General features: G+C 40.0%; 1 protein-coding gene across 1 annotated transcript in view; it reads left to right on the top strand.

The window, feature by feature from the left end:
- The first annotated feature begins 6,488 nt into the window (after positions 1 to 6,488).
- LOC133129084 (leucine-rich repeat and fibronectin type-III domain-containing protein 2-like) overlaps positions 6,489 to 18,084 on the top strand; it is a 90,867-nt gene continuing 79,271 nt past the window's right edge. The window contains exon 1 of the mRNA XM_061242907.1: positions 6,489 to 6,706. The gene's annotated coding sequence lies outside the window, so the exon portion shown is untranslated. The remainder of the gene's footprint in view (positions 6,707 to 18,084) is intronic.

Here is an 18,084-nt window from a genome sequence, read left to right as displayed (position 1 = left end):
CATGGAGGTTTTCCTCAGTGGAAGTGATAATATTGAGCAATAAAATCATTTTTATTTGCATCACAGGTTATTGTAGGTTATGTTCCTGTTCAAATAAAATTGTATGTCCAAACCAATAACATGCATGTGGTTATGTTTTCTAATTCCGTACATTTATTACTTTTTCTTTTAGTTGTTGAAAATGCTTTGGAAAACCACCAGCCACAGTGGCTGGTGAGCCAAAATGCCAAGCCCTAGAAAGTGGTAGCTGCTAAAATAAATATTTATTTTGTGATCATATTTACTGCACTTGAGTAGAATTTATGATGCATTATGATGATTACATGTGCAACTTTATTTTCTTTGTTTTACTTTTGAATGACACACTTACAGTATGTGTAGGTGCATGCTTGTGTGGATGCATTTATCTTTAGTGTGTAAAACTACACTTATTTCATCATTATTGGTTTAATCATAATACTCTTATTCTCATTTGTTTCTTATCTTTGTTTTTGTTTTATCATTTTTTCAACTGAAGATTTCAAGGTTAGTCAAATTATGTGAAAAAGTGAATTTTAAGCAGATAACAGAAAGATGGTTAAAAGCCAAAGGCAAAGGAATAATTATATCATATAATTAATGAATAGATTCATAACAAATGTGCGTGCTGGATAAAAAAATTGTCACTTTAAAATCTAAGGAAGCTATGCTCCAAAAAGGAGATTAGATACAGTAAACATGGTTTATCAGTTGGCACAGTTCCCACCAATTTCAAAACACAGTATCAAAACACCTTTGCAAGAAGGGACACATGAAGAACAATTCAAGCAGATGCACACTTGCCCTTAATGAGTTTTGAATGAGATTAAGCATTTTGCTTCTTCTTTTCTGTAAAATGTTCTGTGATCGGCCCAACCTCTTTCCTGGAGATCTACTGTCTGCAAATATGGCTATCGCTAGCAAGAATAGAAAGTAAACTCGAAAGCAAACTCAATACAAGGGTATGCCCCTCAATATATTAATGCCACTGACATTGAGCAGAGTTAGCCATAAGAAGCAAAAAAGGGAAATAGTTACATACGCAGAGACAAAGACATGCAGTGTTCAGACCCAGATAAGCGACTCCACCAAAAAAGGAAACCAATAAATGAAATCTGAATTTCAATCTGAGACCATTACATTAAATAACAACATTAAATAACAGTTTGGAATAGACCTTTCTGAACCATTTCAGGTTTGCCTCAAACATAAGGTGCATCTGCAACTGCAGCCCTTTGGCAAGATATTTAACCTGAATACCTTCGGTGAATAGTTTTATCCAGATGCACAAATAGATAATGTGAAAATGTAAGCAACACTGAGCAAGAACATCTGTTGAGCAAATAAATAAATGTGCCTGCTGAGTAGTTTGCCCGTTTGCGAACAACTACTGCAAATTATCATCTTTGTCATTTGTGATGTCCCTGACTAAATATGAGGGACTGTTCCAAGTTCTAGGTGTGCGTTATTGCTGCCATTTGCACCGTCTGCTTGCATGTTTTGCAGTTTGTGTTTTCCCGTTTTGTGCCTTTTATTTGTTTTTGGCTGCAAGGCATTGCAATGACAAAGCTTGCATGACATTGTTACAAGGGCAATTATGGAAATGGCTGTAAACATCATTAAACTGCAATTCAATCCTCTGCAATTGGTGTCCCGCAATCAAAGACTAAAGAAGCCATTTCAGTGACTCCTGCCTTGTAGATAATCAGTGGCACTGACTCATTTACACCTCTGAATAGATTACTGTAAAAAGAGGCTGTACAGCTGGTGCCTGTGGCCATGCATGTTGTCCTGGTGAAATTAAAATTAGTTCTGTCAAAGGGTACACTATGACAATTGTTGTTTGGCAGAAGGGGAAAAAACTACTATGCCGGGGTCCAAAATCGTGGGCATGCTTAACGGTGCTGTCTTTGTGCTCTTAACCCTGGTGTTGTCTTAAGGGTCAAAAATTTACTATGTTTAGCAGTAGAGAAAATTCCCTAAATTATCTTTTTTCAACTTGAAATTTGATGACAAAGTTTGTGATGAGTGACAGGTTGTTGAGTGACAGGTTCATGCAAAATAGATTTTGGGTTTAAAATGTTATGGGTTTAGTGAAGGCGGGTCATTCTTCACCCTTAGGGGTAGAGGAGTACACGGAATGTGAAGACAACACAAGGGTTAAATCATTTGTTGTGTCTCAGTAAAGTGAATTTTGACCAACACGGACCAATTTCTTCTGAACAGGGCCATTTACTGCAGGACCACTCTGTTTCCCTGATATATAAAGAATGTGACTAAAATGGGCACTGTTCCTTTGGATTGCTTTTCAGAACCAGTTGAAGGTAGTTCCAGGTGTCAGTTATCTGGCTAAGCAAATGGATGTGGAAGTGCTTACTGCATTGAGAACATTTACGCAGTTCCCAGAAACACTCTGTAGTCTAGTCAGTGAACTGTACTGAGCAGTGTTATTGCATTAAATCATGTACTGTATCTGCCTATTTTTCAACTTAATTTTTACTTAATGCTCCTTCAAATGGTAACATCCCTCACTCATAGACTGAATGATATTCTGGGCTCTATTTTCCAACTGGTGCATGGCATGTTGCAAGCTGTGGCACTGCTCAATTTTCTCATGGAAGGTGCAGCTCGTTGCAATTTTCCCAGCAGACTAGTCTGTCATTTGCATCCTTTGCCACCCACCTGCTCAACACAGGTGTGATGTGGAAGTCGCAGGCCAGTCGATGGGGCATTGCTCATTTCTGCATGCATGATCAGCCTATTCAAAATCCAATCAACGGTTTTCTGGGATCATACGCTGTGCTGTCCAATTTGTCTTTGACTTGACATAAATCCCAAAAGCAAGAAATATGGATATTTTGCATTTTATTGTTCATTGTCTTTTTCTTATATTTTCAATTCCAGTATTTATTTCTGTTTTTAATTTTTTATGGTTGTTCTTATACAGCACTGCACTGTGGTCCCTGGGGTATTGTATTTGTTTGTGTTCTACACCTATCTGTAATGATAAGAATGACTATAAACAGTTGAACCATCGCCATATTAATTATCTGACGGTAGTTAAAAGGATAGCTACAGTATTGGCACAGATTGTGGATAGAAATCTAGACTAGTTATGAAAGACTATTTTCCAATTTTCAAAGTCTGACCACAAATACACATAATTCAACTGAAATACACACGGAAACATTATTGGTGAAGAATAACATGTCCACATTTAAAGTCTGTCACTATGGTGTATTTTTCTTCCTAAAACTTTAAATTGTTGTTAAAATAATGTTCACAGATAATCTCACAACCCATTTGTTGCTATACTATGAAATTCCATGAACTCCAAATTCATAAAATCACAACGAATAACCAGTGCACACATCACGAGACTGTGTGAGACTCCACGTACGAAATAGAAATAATACGAGATCGCTGTGATCACCAGTGAATCAATACAGGCAAGCCAAGGTTGATATTTCATTTCAAACATACATTTATAGAAAAGCTTTCTTATTTCGGAATTGCATTCTAATGCAATATGATGAATCATCCTCTAGCTTTTTCATCGCATTTATTATGACAGATATTTCAATTTTTTTTAGGTATTAGCTACTTACCAGTGGTTTAAGCCAGCTACGCAGCAGCCAAGTAGCCAGCTAGCCACTTAGATCAGTGAGTATTATGATTAATAATATGTTTATCTCGTGAGGTAGCCATCTGTGTATGTTGTTTTCAGTTCTTTTGAAAAGTATAACGCGAGAGATAAATTTAAATAAATAAGAAATCTTCACACTGAACTATCTCCGGAGACCTTTTTTTTTCTGAGCCGCACTGAAGAAGATATAAGATTCTCTTTTCATTCCTATCTATCCCTCCGGGATTAGGTACCCAGTGTGCCTGCTCCCTATAGTCAGCCTCCATTGATGACAATTAACCCAATTGATGTCCCTCCCCCCAACACGCCACTGCCCCGACACACAGGCCAACTCATGCATGCCAACCTGCTTAAACTTAATCTGGCCCAGACTGAGCTGCTCTGCATCCATACCAAGACTAATCTCCTCCAGTGCTTCTCCATCACCTTATTCGCATCATGTTAGGGAGATTAATGATAAATTCAGTGTAGGATTCAATCAGTTTTAACAACTAAATGGAACAGCCTGTAGCCTAGTGGTTAAGTTACGTGATTGGGACCTGGAAGGTTGGTGGTTCAAGCCCCCATGAAATCTGAACTGTTCAGGGATGCGGTTAATGGCCTTGCTCAAGGGCCCAACAGCTGTGCAGATCTCATCATCTGTCCATGTTCCTCCACTGTCTGTCTCTCTTGCTCTCGGAATTCTTCCTCTGTAAATCCCGGTTCAAAACTGTATGGTTGTATTTCTTCGTCAAAATCGAAAAGCTCATCCTCTAGCTCGGCGAAGTCAGAGCTGTCCGTCATATCGCTAAGCTAGCCATGGTAGGTTCCATGATATTTGTATGTTAATGTTACTACATGTTTCCTGGGCAGAATGTGTCATATATGCACCTGAAAATCATCTTAGTACTTCTGGCCCTTGATTCAAAACAACATACTCTACATGGATGTCAAAACCAACAAACAATTAGGAATGCCATTTATTTTTGGTTTTGGCGAGAGATGGTTCTGCATTTTTGTCTCTTGTCCGCATTCTGTGAAAAAGAGACAGAAATTGTGCCCCTTACAAAGGAATCCCTATTTAAAACTATTTATCTGTTTTGTGCATAAACAGAACCAAAACATAACCACGATTCAAATGTCTATGTTGTTACTTTGTTTTACCACAGAACTGTTCTGAGAACTGTATGAGAGTTCTATGTTTAATGAACGCTCCTTCCTCATGAAATTCCCTATGGTGAGTATGGTACTGAGGTATTGTATTTACTTCCTGAAACAAACATTTCTGCTCTATAATGATATGCAAGCTCCTTGTGATGAAAAAAGGCACTGTTGCCCCCCTACTGTCGGAACCTGCAAGTAATTCAGACTGATATGAAATTAATTCAAGTACTCACATTTTTTGTGTGAACAACAAGTAGTTTATGTAAAAAAAAACAACATATATACAAATTGTGAGCTGAGAATTAGACGGTTCTATCTGCATATTGAGTAGTTTTGACATATTGAGCTTCAAATATTGGTCTCCAAGCTGATGCAACTTTGACATTTTTAATAATTGTGAGAAGATTATGGGCATTATGGGAACAGGAATAGCTTTGGTTTGCAAACCGGCTAATTCAGCCCGTAGCTCTACTATATCGCACACATTTTGAGTGATTTCTGCTGGCATGGACCAGGTCCCAAAAGCTGCCTCTCTAAGTATTATTTCTGTTTTTCCAAAGCAGCCTCCCCAAAGTTCACTATAGCATGGTTTTCTTTGTTGTGACTCTTTCTAGGCAAGTCCAGCCCAATCGAAAGCCTGTTCTTCAAAGAAGAACAGTAGTTTATATCCTGAATAGTATTAATAAACTGTGTTGGGAGAGACATGTCAAGTTGGTTATTTATGTGATAATAAACCAATAAAAGAAGTACATCTTTGGTCAACTCAAATGTGAATTCACATATAGCATCAGTTTCCTAATAATTTAACTCTGATCTTCTTTCACACACTCCACACACACAGCAACCAACATGAAAGGACTGGATTGCATAGGATGAATTAAATGCAGAAGACAGATTACCCCATAGGGGTCAATAAAGTATATATTTTCTCTTAAATTGCACCAACAGCGTGTAATGTATACTGTCTTCCCGAGATTAACACTGACTACTATCGGTAGATTGATGGTAATTGCACTATAATGCAGCGTCCCCTGATTCAAAATGAGAAGTGCCGAGCTGGACAGTAGATTTAGCCTACTTGGTCCTGCTACGCTCCGCTGTGTGCTGAAATGAACACGGGTTAATGATTTTGTCCAGTGTATAACAGCAACGTTTTTTTTTCATAGTTTACAAACGATAGGACATTGTTCGCCACCACATATGTATGCTGTCTGTATATCGGTGTAGTGAACCGTGGGTTTCCCCCTCCCTCACACGCGACATACACGGACTAGTCATGCCATCTATAGCTCTTGGTGAGCTTACAGCAGTTGACTAGTGTGCTCGAAATATCGTGCGTATAGCTTTTGCGGTGGATAACACCTGGTTTTCACAGATAAGAATTTGTAAAAGGTTTGTCGCAAATACACATTTAAATGTGTTTTACTTGCCGGACTGCAGTTCCGGATGATGATTTTTTTTTTTTACTGACCAGGAGACGCTTTCCACTTTGATCGGTGCCATTTGACGTGGGGAAACATAACTTCTACTGCACTCTTGGTATTAAGAAAAGAAGAAGAGAACGCGACAGAAGAAGCCCACAGTGTCGCACTTGCTGGATTATATAGCTTTTCTGGTCCATTTGGTGAGCCGGAATATCTGACCGCAGAATACGCAGTGAGACCGGGGATGAAACTAGCAATATTGTGCTGAGAAGGTCCTGCTACCGCTTCTCTCATAGTGCAGGTTACTCTGTTCGCATATCCCTCAAATAGTGGGTGAAGGATGTACCGTGTCAGTTTTCATTGCTCTGGATATTCAGGAGGTAAAATGAAATGTCATGGATTAATCCTGGAATAGTGTTCACTGAGCATATCACACGTGGAAAGCACACAAATGGATGAACGCCTAAAAACCAAGGTAAGGAGAAGGAACTGTAATTCGTGTAGAAAGATGGGGAGATTGTATCTATATTTAGAGTGCGTATTTTTATACTGACCAGCGGGCCAGTACAAGGTCTACAAATTGCTAAAGATGTGTGCTTTAAGTATGTGTGCTCAGATTTTTATTATAGTTGCTTGGGGAATATAGCTACCCACTAAAGTGTTCCAAATTCTTAATCTACTCTAAAACATTAGACATGGGACATGTGACAGATACACTTGTGTGATGGTCATGTTGATTGAGAATCGCTTAGTTCTTAACTGAGACCAGAACGGGATTTGTCTTCCTCAATGTGCAGGCGCGCCTGAGGTACTAAATGGGCTCTGCCTTGCAATCGATTATTTTGATTCACTTGTTTGGGTAGTATACAGTAGGCTATGTCACGCGTTCAAATGTCAAAAGCTGTGCCTGAAGACTACCCTGAATGATGTAATAGGTATGGTTGAAATAAACTTTACACTTTTATTCACTTTATAACAGGCTATATCTTGTTTTTATATGGGTAAAAATGCGTGCATTTTTGGAATCGTTGCTAAGACATAGGCTACTACTTAAAAACGTCTATAATTACACTTCAGTCTTATAAATTAGTGAGACGTTTCGGAATCTGATATTAAAGGTTTGCCAGTACATAAGCAGAGTCTACTTACTGTATTAATGTATCGTGCATCTGCGTACATGCAATAGGTACGCAGTCTAGTAGGCTACCGGTGCAAGGTTTCTGGATATAATCGATTCAGTGGATTAAGCTGGAGCTAGTTTCATGTAATGGACATACAAAAGAAAGGGCCCGCACCTTTCCAACGCACCCAAAGTAGTGATCTGTCGTTCATACATAATTGTAAATAGGAAAATACTATAATACCGTAGCACAGCGCGCGACCTGGTATGGGTGTGTGTATGTTTGTGCAGGCTCGCGCGTTTTTATAAAAGGCACTGGCCAAATCGAAATGCGGTGATGTGGATTTACTTCATCAGTAAACTTCAATGGAAATAGAAATACCCAACGTCTAATTGCTTACACCGTATGCCACTGCAATGTATACAAGCTTATATTTCTCAGAGTAGTGTACAGACAGCTCCTGCGGGTGCATGTTCATGTGTCTGGAATTCATCGGAGTGATTCACTCACGAAACACGCATGGTACAGAAGCAGGCCATATAATGATAATTTGTTCGATTTTCTAAGAAGAGCTTTCTCTCCATAACAGCTGTAGTAGGCCTATGTTGATGTGGGACCGAAGGTGATTGCATGGGCAGTTCAGTCCCACGGACAGCGCCATTATTTGTAATTCAATAAAACAGCAAAATGTAGGAACTAAAATGCTCAGAACAGCGTGCTGACAGCCGTTGTAACTGGATCTATGTTCAAATGTCTCTGTAATTCCTGTGGAGGCTGCAGTCACACAACACATATTGCCTAGACACATTTCATGATGCCATATGTTTGCAATTTCTTGCAACTGAACTGTACTCTCACTAACTTTGCCTCATCGGTGGCCAGAAATGAAAGTGGCGGCTTCGGCTGGTAGGCAACACATATTGCTTGTCTTCGACAAAGACATCAACATGCCTCTATGATGCCTCTATGATGTCAGTCAATTGTTGCCACAAGGACAACTCAGAATGCCTACATTCCCAGTGTCAGTTTGTCCAGATACTCAGCAGATTTGGGCATTGCTACAAAGTATTCAGAATTGTTTCCCCATGTGCCTGGAATGTTTTTCTTATCTTTAACAGCTACATTTCCAACTGAAAGAAATACCTAAGTTGTATCATTTTTGCATTTCAGATGCTTCACATTCATGTGACACTGCAGTGCATAATACTAAGCAATGCAAAAGTTGTCAGTAGCAGTTCCCTTGACATAGGATTTTTTGATAGTGATTTAGGAAGAAAGAAAATGAATAAGTCTTTATGGCACTTGGCTAGTTGGTTGAAATAATTCGTCTGGAATTGTCAATGTACTCTTTTATATGGGATGTAAAATCATGCTCTTAATTAGACATGCACTGGTCTATCACGCATGGTCAGAGAACGATGCATAATGGATAATGCATGTATTAGTATGTATTTCTGCAACATTATCTGTGGTAATATGTCTCTTAAATCTGTTTGTGTCCATGTCCATATAATGTCATGCTGTGATGATTTCCGTCATGGATTTTTCCATCCACTCTCTGGAAAAGATTTTACGTCATTGTGTACCAGCAGGCGTGTATTTATCAAATGTCTGTCAATTTTCCATTCCCCTCCAATCAACATCCTTTCACGCAGTGGCACATATTCTTGCCCCCATAGGCTACGGCTCCCCCTCCTTGTTTAACCCTTGTGTTGTCTTAAGGGTCAAAAATGACTCACCACTATGCAGAGAAACCCCCCTAAATGATCTTTTTTCAGCTTAAATTTGATGACAAAGTTTGTGATGAGTGACAGGTTGTTTCTTCATGCAAAATAGATTTGGGCTTTAAAATTCAATTACGCTGCTTTATTTTAGGGGATAAGTGAAGGCGGGTCATTTTTGACCCTTAGGACAAGGGGAGTATACAGAATGTTAAGACTGCACAAGGGTTAAACTAACAGTTGAGCTAGAAATATCCAGAAATATAAGGCTCTGAAGGAACAGCTGAGGAGGGAATATATTTGTGATAAGGATTATGGCAATGTATATATGTATAAATCCATAATGATCTTATTGTGAGCTCTGCCAATATCATGAAATCATCTTAGGGCAAATTTGGTTCTGTGTGGTTGAAGCGTTAAGTCAAAGTACACCGTGTATATATGTTATTATTGATAATAATCCTCCTACTTTCTGTGAACTATTTTATACTCCCAAGGTGTTTCATTCTCCCCATTTTACAATGCCTGTAACAGAGGGACAGACCTATTGCTATAACATTGTCCATTAATTCAGGAGGGTAGCCTGCCGTGCAAGCATGTGCATCTTCCAAGGTGCATAAAGTCTGCCTCTGCTTTTCATCATTATACAATCCACCAGCTACGCCGTACTGTATCTGAGATCTATGCAACTAGGCACTGATTGAACAGACAAATCATTGTTGAGTCACAAGATGGGGCTTAAACATTTGTAATGTGTACTGAATGTATCCTCCCTGTCTATAAAGTACTCCTTTCTAGATGTAGGTCAATTGATCAATATGGATAGAAAAAGTGTTTGGGTGATATATTCAGCTTTGTACCAGGTTTTCTTTCCCATTTTATTTGTTGAAAAAGAACCAATATACTTGTTGTTTACATTCTTGTTGAATAGAATTTGGATACATAGCTTATAGACTAACCCTGTTTTCCCACACACAGATCCATGCAATCTCTCAAATGGCAGGCACACTAGGCCAAAAAACCTTCCCCACTAATCTTGCTGCCTGCTAGTTAAGCAGATGCCTTTACCTTGATGGATTAGAGGAGTGCCCTGAATAGACTTACAGCTAACCCCATCACCCACTTGATCTATTTGTCCTAAAAAAACACCACAGTTCAAACTAGCATGACATATCAAACCAGTACCATGAAAAATTGTGTGAGAACATTTTCTCGACCATCTGTTTCAGGCTGGTGGGTGAGAGTGTGAAGACAAGGCTGAATTAAATTATTACGAACCCAGTGCTCTTTGTGAATATTTTAAAGCTTGAAGCGCCTGGAAATGCACATTTACGTTCGAGTGATACTCAAATCAGCACCATGACAAATGGTGTGAGAACATTTTCCTCCTTTAACGTTGGTGTGTGTGTGTGTGTGTGGACTGTGTGAAGAAGCCCAGAATTAAATTATCAGAAAACTGATGCTGTACTGTATGCGACTGTTTTACATTTTAGGTGACCAAAAATTTACTTTTGAGTTCAAGCACCTCTCTGATTACATTACGAATTTCAAATGAGAGGGTACAGTGGGATACAGAATTATTGGCACCATTGAAAAATATGCACAAATAATAATAATAATAATACAATAATTTATTTTCCAACATGCGTATAGAAGTGTGCTTTATAAATTATTCAATGGAATCAACAGTACATTCTTACATTTTTTAAATAAAAAATATATTTCCCCAAAAAACAGGTTCCATAATTATTGCCACCCATGGTTTAATACTTTGTGCAAACAGCCCTGGCAATGATGACAGCCATGGGTTTTTTCCTATAATAATAAGGTTAAACACATTTCAAGGGATTTTTGACCATTCCACCATGCATAATTTTTCAGAATCATTGGTATCCTTGGGATACTCCCCTCTTCAGTTCAGACCACATGTTTCTCTTGGGATTTAAGTCTTGAGACTGAGATGGCCACTGCAACGTGGTTGTTTTTACTCAACCGTTTCTGTGTGGATTTTGATGTATGCTTGGAGTTATTGGCCTGCTGGATAATCTCCCTATGTCCAAGCCTTCCTAACACAGGCAACTAGATTTTCTGCCAGGCTTTCCTAGTACTTTGTTGAATTCATTGTATATTCAATAGTGCCCCTGGACCACTGTCAGCTAAACATCGCCAAAACATCAGTGACCCACAGCTATATTTTACATTAGATATGAGGTCTCATCTGACCATATTACTCTCTTCCAGTCATGATTCCAATGAGGTTTGGGTAACTCAAGATGCTTGGTTTTGTTTGTTGTGCACTGTAAGGGCTGTCTTTGTGCCTCCCTTCCAAAGAGCTTGCTGGTATGGAGGTGCCATTTTATGTTGTTTTTAGACTTAGTGACCCCAAGACACAACCAATCGTGTCAATTTTTAAACTGCAATCCGTGGGTTACTAATGGCCTCCATCACTATCTTCCTGACCCTCCGTGGGGATAATGCACTTGCATCCTCTTCCTGGCAAGTTTGCAAACATTCCATATGTTTTATGCCTTTTTATTATTATTATCTTTACAGTGCTAAGTGGTATGTTTAACCATTTATGCATTTTTTCCATGCTGATGGTTGAGAAAGGGATTTTACAAGCTTGTAACCTCATTTTTTATACTCTAGTGCAGGGGTCGGCAACCCTGGTCCTGGAGGGCCGCAGGGTGTGCTGGCTTTCGTTGTTGCTTGGCATTAATTGATCAATGAAAGCCGTTGATTACACAGTTAACTCACCTCACCTGGTTTCTTGGGTCTGAGTCGCTTGCTTATTTGAAGGTGGTGACGAAAGCCAGCACACCCTGCGGCTCTCCAGGACCAGGGTTGCCGACCCCTGCTCTAGTGAAACAGGAAGTCATGGAATAACACAATATAGTTCCTTTAGACTGAGATTAACTAAATGAAAGTAAAATTGTATTTGTTTCGACAAAGAAAAATGGTATATTTTAGAAAAAATGAGATTACTAAATAAAAAACATTGAAACATAAGAGTAAATGTATTGAAATAAACGTAGAGCCAGTGCAGTTCTGGGAAAAGGTTTTGTGAACAGATGAAACCAAGATGAACTTGTATCAGAGTGATGGCAAAAGCAAAATGTGGAGGTTAAAAGGAACTGAGCTCTGAAATATGGTGGCGGGGGTGTTAAAGTTTGGGCATGTGTGGCTGCCACAAGCGCTGGCTCACTTGCCTTTGTTGATATTCGATCTGCTGATAATAGCAGCAGAATGAATTCTAAAGTGTACAGAAGCATTCTATTGCCTCAAGTTCAGTGAAATGCCTCTAAAATCGTTGGACGCTGCTTCAACCCACAGCAAGGCAATAACCCCAACCATACACCAGTGCTCCCTTGCTTCTGAATGATGTTCAAAACAGTTTGTTTTGGTAAGCTGAGTGCTTGACCTATGTCTCTGAACATTTATTTTCTTATTTCTCAGCCTCATAATGGCTTCCTTGACTGTAATTGCCTAATCAGAAGCCAACTGTCCAAGTACTTTGTTGCCCTAAAATGGGAGGACTATGTATAAGAAGGGATGTCATTCCAACATTCAATATGGATGTAGATACTCTCAAATGAAAGGTGACAGTCTGCACTTTAACCTCATAACTATTGTTTGAGTTCAAATCCAATTTGCTAGAGTGCAGAGGTAAAAGAAGAGAAATTGTACTGCTGCCCAAATGCTGACAGACTGCACTGTTTATGTAGTTATTATAAATGCTATGCATCCACAATAGCAACATATATACCTTTTACAGTCTAAGGACTTTCATTAGGTTCATTTTTCTGGGTTTTCCTTCAGTGATTCTCTTGTTATACCAATGCGCTTCCATGGCCATTAGCAATCACTGAAATAATAACCTCCTACAAAGAACATGACTCGAGATTTATGAAGTCTCTGATTCTGCTCTCGGTTTTCAATTCCAAGTCGCACAGTACATGGTCTGCCCTCTTGATCTTTATCCTCAGTGGTCTCAGGCATACTGTATGCAGCTGCTGGGAAGGGTTATGGACAGTGGAAGATAAAGTCATAAGCATCAAGGGATTAATGGATTATGGCATCTGCGAAATAAGTATTGTGAGGCTCCATATAATAGTAATATGGGACTTCAATCCCCTATGGAAGACTATTGTGTTCTTAAAAATACACACTCCTATTGTTTGATAAGTTGTCTGGTCAGCAAACAGTATGCATGCTGAATTGCCATCCCGGTCAATTTCTCCTGCTAAAGGCAGAGGTTTCTCTGGATTGGATGCTACCCAGGCAGCTCTTGGGGGTTTTCGAATAATACCTCCCTAAGCAGACCTTGGGCCTCTCAGCGGATCTATAGGCTATAAATAAAGGCACATATGTCACACGATGCCGAAGTGACGTGTGGTAAGTCCGTTCTGAGCTGCCTGTCAGCTTGCTTTCCAACTGCATGTCACAATGAAAGGGCTGATGTCTTCACCTATACGCCGTGCATCAACGCAGTGCTCCACATGAACACCTTGGGCTTCCCTCCCCCTTTCTTCATCAGTAACTTCACCTTTCACCAAATTGCTTATCATCCATTCTTTCTTTCTCTACTTTTTCTCTTCGGCTTCTGTTCTTCATCCTCTTTCTGCTCCACGTCTTTCTCCTAACTCACTGGCTGGGGCTCACAGCAGTGGACCGCAGAGTTGTCCAGGCATGACATTATTATCTAATGGGTGATGGTGCTGCACAATGTCTCTCTGAATTGTTTATGTGTTTGTTTGTTTGTTTGTTTGTTATGCCGGAATATGATTCCCCAGCATGCCTCTCACTTCAGGCCATGCTTGTGCACTGAAGTGGAATAACATTTCAGGGACAAATGACTACCGCAGTCTGGCAAAACATAAGACAAAACTGTTAATGCGTCATTTTAGCCCAAAATAATCAGATGGTGTAGGCAGTAAACAACAAAGCAGGGAAATATGTATAGTGTTGATGCATACACAGCCTTGAATTAGACAGACCTTGGGAATTCAGAAGCTCTCATTGAAAATTATTTAGCTCACATTAACTATTCTTACAAGGTTCATGATTGTTGTGGCAACACCGCAGTGTGACAGAACCATTGTGAAAAAGCTTAATTCAGAGCCAGGACCTTGAAAAACCATTAGTTTCGTCCGATCCATTCACGCTGGTTTTACGCAAGGCAAATAGCTTGAATTCGCACTATTATATCAACAGCTGGATGTGCAACATCAGATTTGTTTTAAGTGAGAGAATTAGTATCTCCATTCCAAATGTGGTTGAATAATTTGAAAAAAGATGATAGCGTCAGCACTACACAGGAGACAACCATATACAACAGTGGCCATTAGTGAGCTAAGTGTACCATCTACCCTCTTTGATACTTTTCTTTCAATTCAGGGAATTATTATTGTCATTCCAGAGACCAGTTCCAGAGTTCTCTTTGTTCAGTGATTTGCATTTGTGTGTGAGGGAGGGATGATGGTAGTTCTGCAAAATCCTGACCTCAAAAGAACAAAAAATCTGCTACAACTGTGGGTAGATTAAGGCGACCATGTCAGAGTCCCTTCCAGGCTTCAGATCATGTTCTATCCTTGGCGGCACTATTGGGCCAAGCCCTGATGCAATTGGCAAGATACCTTTACATTTGCTCCTTACCACATGCTCTGCTATACATTCCTAATGGGCATTACCCAGCCTAGAACTGTGCAGCCTAATTTCAAAAACGGCTTTCAAAAATAAATTATGGTTTTCAGGCAGCATAGATATGGTAAATAATGCACCTATCAAGCAAACCTCCGCAATATCAGTAAATAAGTTCCACGGAATCTCAGTTTTCCATTTTGACAAAATGGGCCAGATTTACATACACAAAGCTTGCAGCACAAAACACGGCCTGGCGAGAGTATATTGGTATGGTTGCAGTCTGCCTGCAAGTAATGTCTTATTTACGAAGGCAACAGCTCAGCACGCAATCAGCGAATGGGGCTGCCTACAAACCGCATTTTGCGAAAGATACTGATACAGAACAGCGCAGTTAAAACACATGTTTTGGGCATTCCGTAGCTTTACTGCATGTGGTGATATCCATGTATCGGCTGCCATGTAAAAGCATATCCAGTGCAGGACAAAATGTGTAGCAGTTGTGGCGGCTATTTTCATTTGAATTAAATGTAACATTGCAGCGAGCTTCACTATTGCCGAGATAGAACGGGAACGTCGTGTGGGAGGTACCAGTACATTTTATTTCTCCCAGAAGCAGAATTATTCATATGGCAAATGTGCACCAGAAAATCATGGCAAAAGGCTTACTATTCCAGTGTCTATTATTGCTAGATGGATGTTGTATATGACACTTGGGTATACAAACTATTTCTCATCAGCACTGGCATTGTATTATGTCATGAAATAGTTGGGGCTAGAGATCACAGGGCTCATTCAGAGAAATACATTTCTGTCAGCTTAGGTCCTCTGTAGCCCTGAAACACAAAGCACTCTCAGGAATGGATTTATAGCTTCCTGGGATTGGCCTTTGTGTGTTTTTCAAAAGATTCATTTTAGCGCAGTCGTCAGGTCCCAAAAGGCTCGGTGGCCCTCTCTGGCGATGGTGAGGAAAGAACCAAAGCAAAGAGACATAAAGAAAGGAGACAAAGTGAGAGGGAGAGATAGAGAAACAGTAGTGACAGCCTGACCAGGGAAACAAGTTGACGCAAGCAAGCCTTACACCCCAGAGGAAGTGGTTCATGTAATCAAGAAGACACAAGGAGGGTCCGGTCTCAGATGTATGTCGCCTTCAATTTAAGTATACACAAACCATAAATCATTTCTTTGTAACAATGTTTCAACATTTTGTTTCAGACACTGATAAATTGCCAAATTCATAAATACAAAAGATGTTCTTTCCTTGCAACTCATGTAGCCACGTATAAGTTTCTAGATGAAAACTCACTACACATTTGTATAGGTTGACTAGGAAAAAAACGTATATATGTTAACCCTTGTGTAGTCTTAACATTCTGTATACTCCCCTTGTCCTAAGGGTCAAAATTGACCCGCCTTCACTAAACCTCTAAAATAAAGCAGCTTAATTGAATTTTAAACCCCAAATCTATTTTGCGTGAAGAAACAACCTGCCACTCATCACAAACCTTGTCATCAAATTTCAAGTTATAAAAATATCATTTAGGGGGTTTTCTTTGCAGTTAAACATAGTCGTGGGTCATTTTTCACCATTAAGACAACACAAGGGTTAACTATCCTTTATAATGCATGCAACCGTGTTATCACAAATGTCGCTACTCATTATATTGTGTCGAATAGTAATCTTCTCTGGCTTCAGCATAATTGTTGTTAGTTGCTCTCAAATGTTCTTTGCGAACCCTGTCTTGTGTCATGTCAGTAAAACAAATGAAAGAGACAGTGACAACCAAAAAGAGTGAGGAGAAGGTGAAAAGACAAGAGGTAGTCCAAGACAAAGGAAAAAGAAAAAAGGACACTAACAGAAGAAAAATAGGAATGTGTGAAAGAGAAACAGCGAGAGGCTTCTTTCCCAGGAAGTTAAGCGTAAAGCAATATAAATTTTACCCCTCGACCAGCATCCAATCCCACGGGCACTGTGATTCTGTCAGTCTGCTTCCTCTGGACCAGTGCCACACTCATGCCAGCTGAACCAATTAAAGACATGTTTGGTTCTGCTCCTGTTTTCATGCGAGCCCTCTGCGGACTCGCACTGGTAACGAGGAGCTGATTTAGAAATTATGCTCCTTCTATTTTTGTTTACTGAAACAGCATTTTAGGCCTTGCAGTAAAGGATATGAACAACAATGTAACGGATTCGTATTCTGTCTTTAAGAAAACAGGCAAGCTGCTGCAGTGCATGGTTGGGACCCACAGTTCAGGACTGAATCCTGACCATGCCGGTGCCTGTAGCTCCAGAAAGCAGGGTTAGGGACGGTTCAGGTGGCCAAGTTCAGGTTTACCAGGATCTCATTACACTCTTGCAACCCCCACTGGTCGATACACTCTCAGAAATAAAGGTATGAATGGTACCTAAAAAGAGAGAAAAGCTTGTCACTGGGGCGGTACCCTATAGGTACATAAAATTGTCCCCCTGAGCCAGCAATATATAATTAGTTTGTACCTTTTTTTGCTTGGAAAACATACTCATTTGTACCCAAAGAGAACATTACTGTACTTTCAGGGTGCATTTGGGAAATTTGATCCTTGAAGAACAGAAATATCCCTACACTGTAATTTTATTTCTGAGAGTGTATAGCACTTGCGGTCTGCTTGATTACGCTCTACGTGAAGTGTTGTCCTGTAATGCATGTCAATGCAAGCATGCTTTGTGGTCTGTGGTGTGAAAGTAAGCAACTGGACTGCTTAGGATGGGAGTGAGTGAGTGTTTGACTAAACTGTCCCACATTGGCTGTGGAGAGTGTAGCTGTACACGATTGAGCATTCCAAATTGGGGAGAGAATGTGGTTAGCAAGGGGATTATACTCAGTCTTTGGAATAAGGTTTTTAGGCATCCAGTCCTCCTGCCATCCTCTACCTTAATGAGCATCATTATGGCCAATAGTGAAGGAGTTGAGATAGGATTAGGCGGTATGCCACAACCAGCTCACAGAACAGGCGAGATGAGTTTTTCTTTGATTCACCTTTGGTGAGTTTTTGATGATCCAGTTTGCTTCTGCAGGAAGCTTGTGCCCCTAGACCTCAGCATGTGTGTTTCCACCTCTCTGTTGTAAGCGCAAAGATCCACCACTGCCCTGCCAATCCTGACTAGAAGGGCTGCCACGTGAGAAAGATTAGGATGGCTGTCTGCGCACCAGTACAGTCACACCGATACAGTGCTGGTTCTGATGTATGGTCTCTGAAACCTGCTGGAGCTCTGCAGTCACTATAAAGCTGGTCACTGTGTGTGTAGACATTACATTACATTACAATTTTAGACATTCCTATCTTTCAGAAATAAAATGAGATGGTGACATGGTACACGGATATGGCTAGCT

Source organism: Conger conger, chromosome 5 (genome assembly GCF_963514075.1).
Source record: "Conger conger chromosome 5, fConCon1.1, whole genome shotgun sequence".
NCBI classification, from domain to species: domain Eukaryota; kingdom Metazoa; phylum Chordata; class Actinopteri; order Anguilliformes; family Congridae; genus Conger; species Conger conger.
Note: the sequence above shows the minus strand (reverse complement) of the source record. Positions and strands in the feature narration are given on the sequence as shown.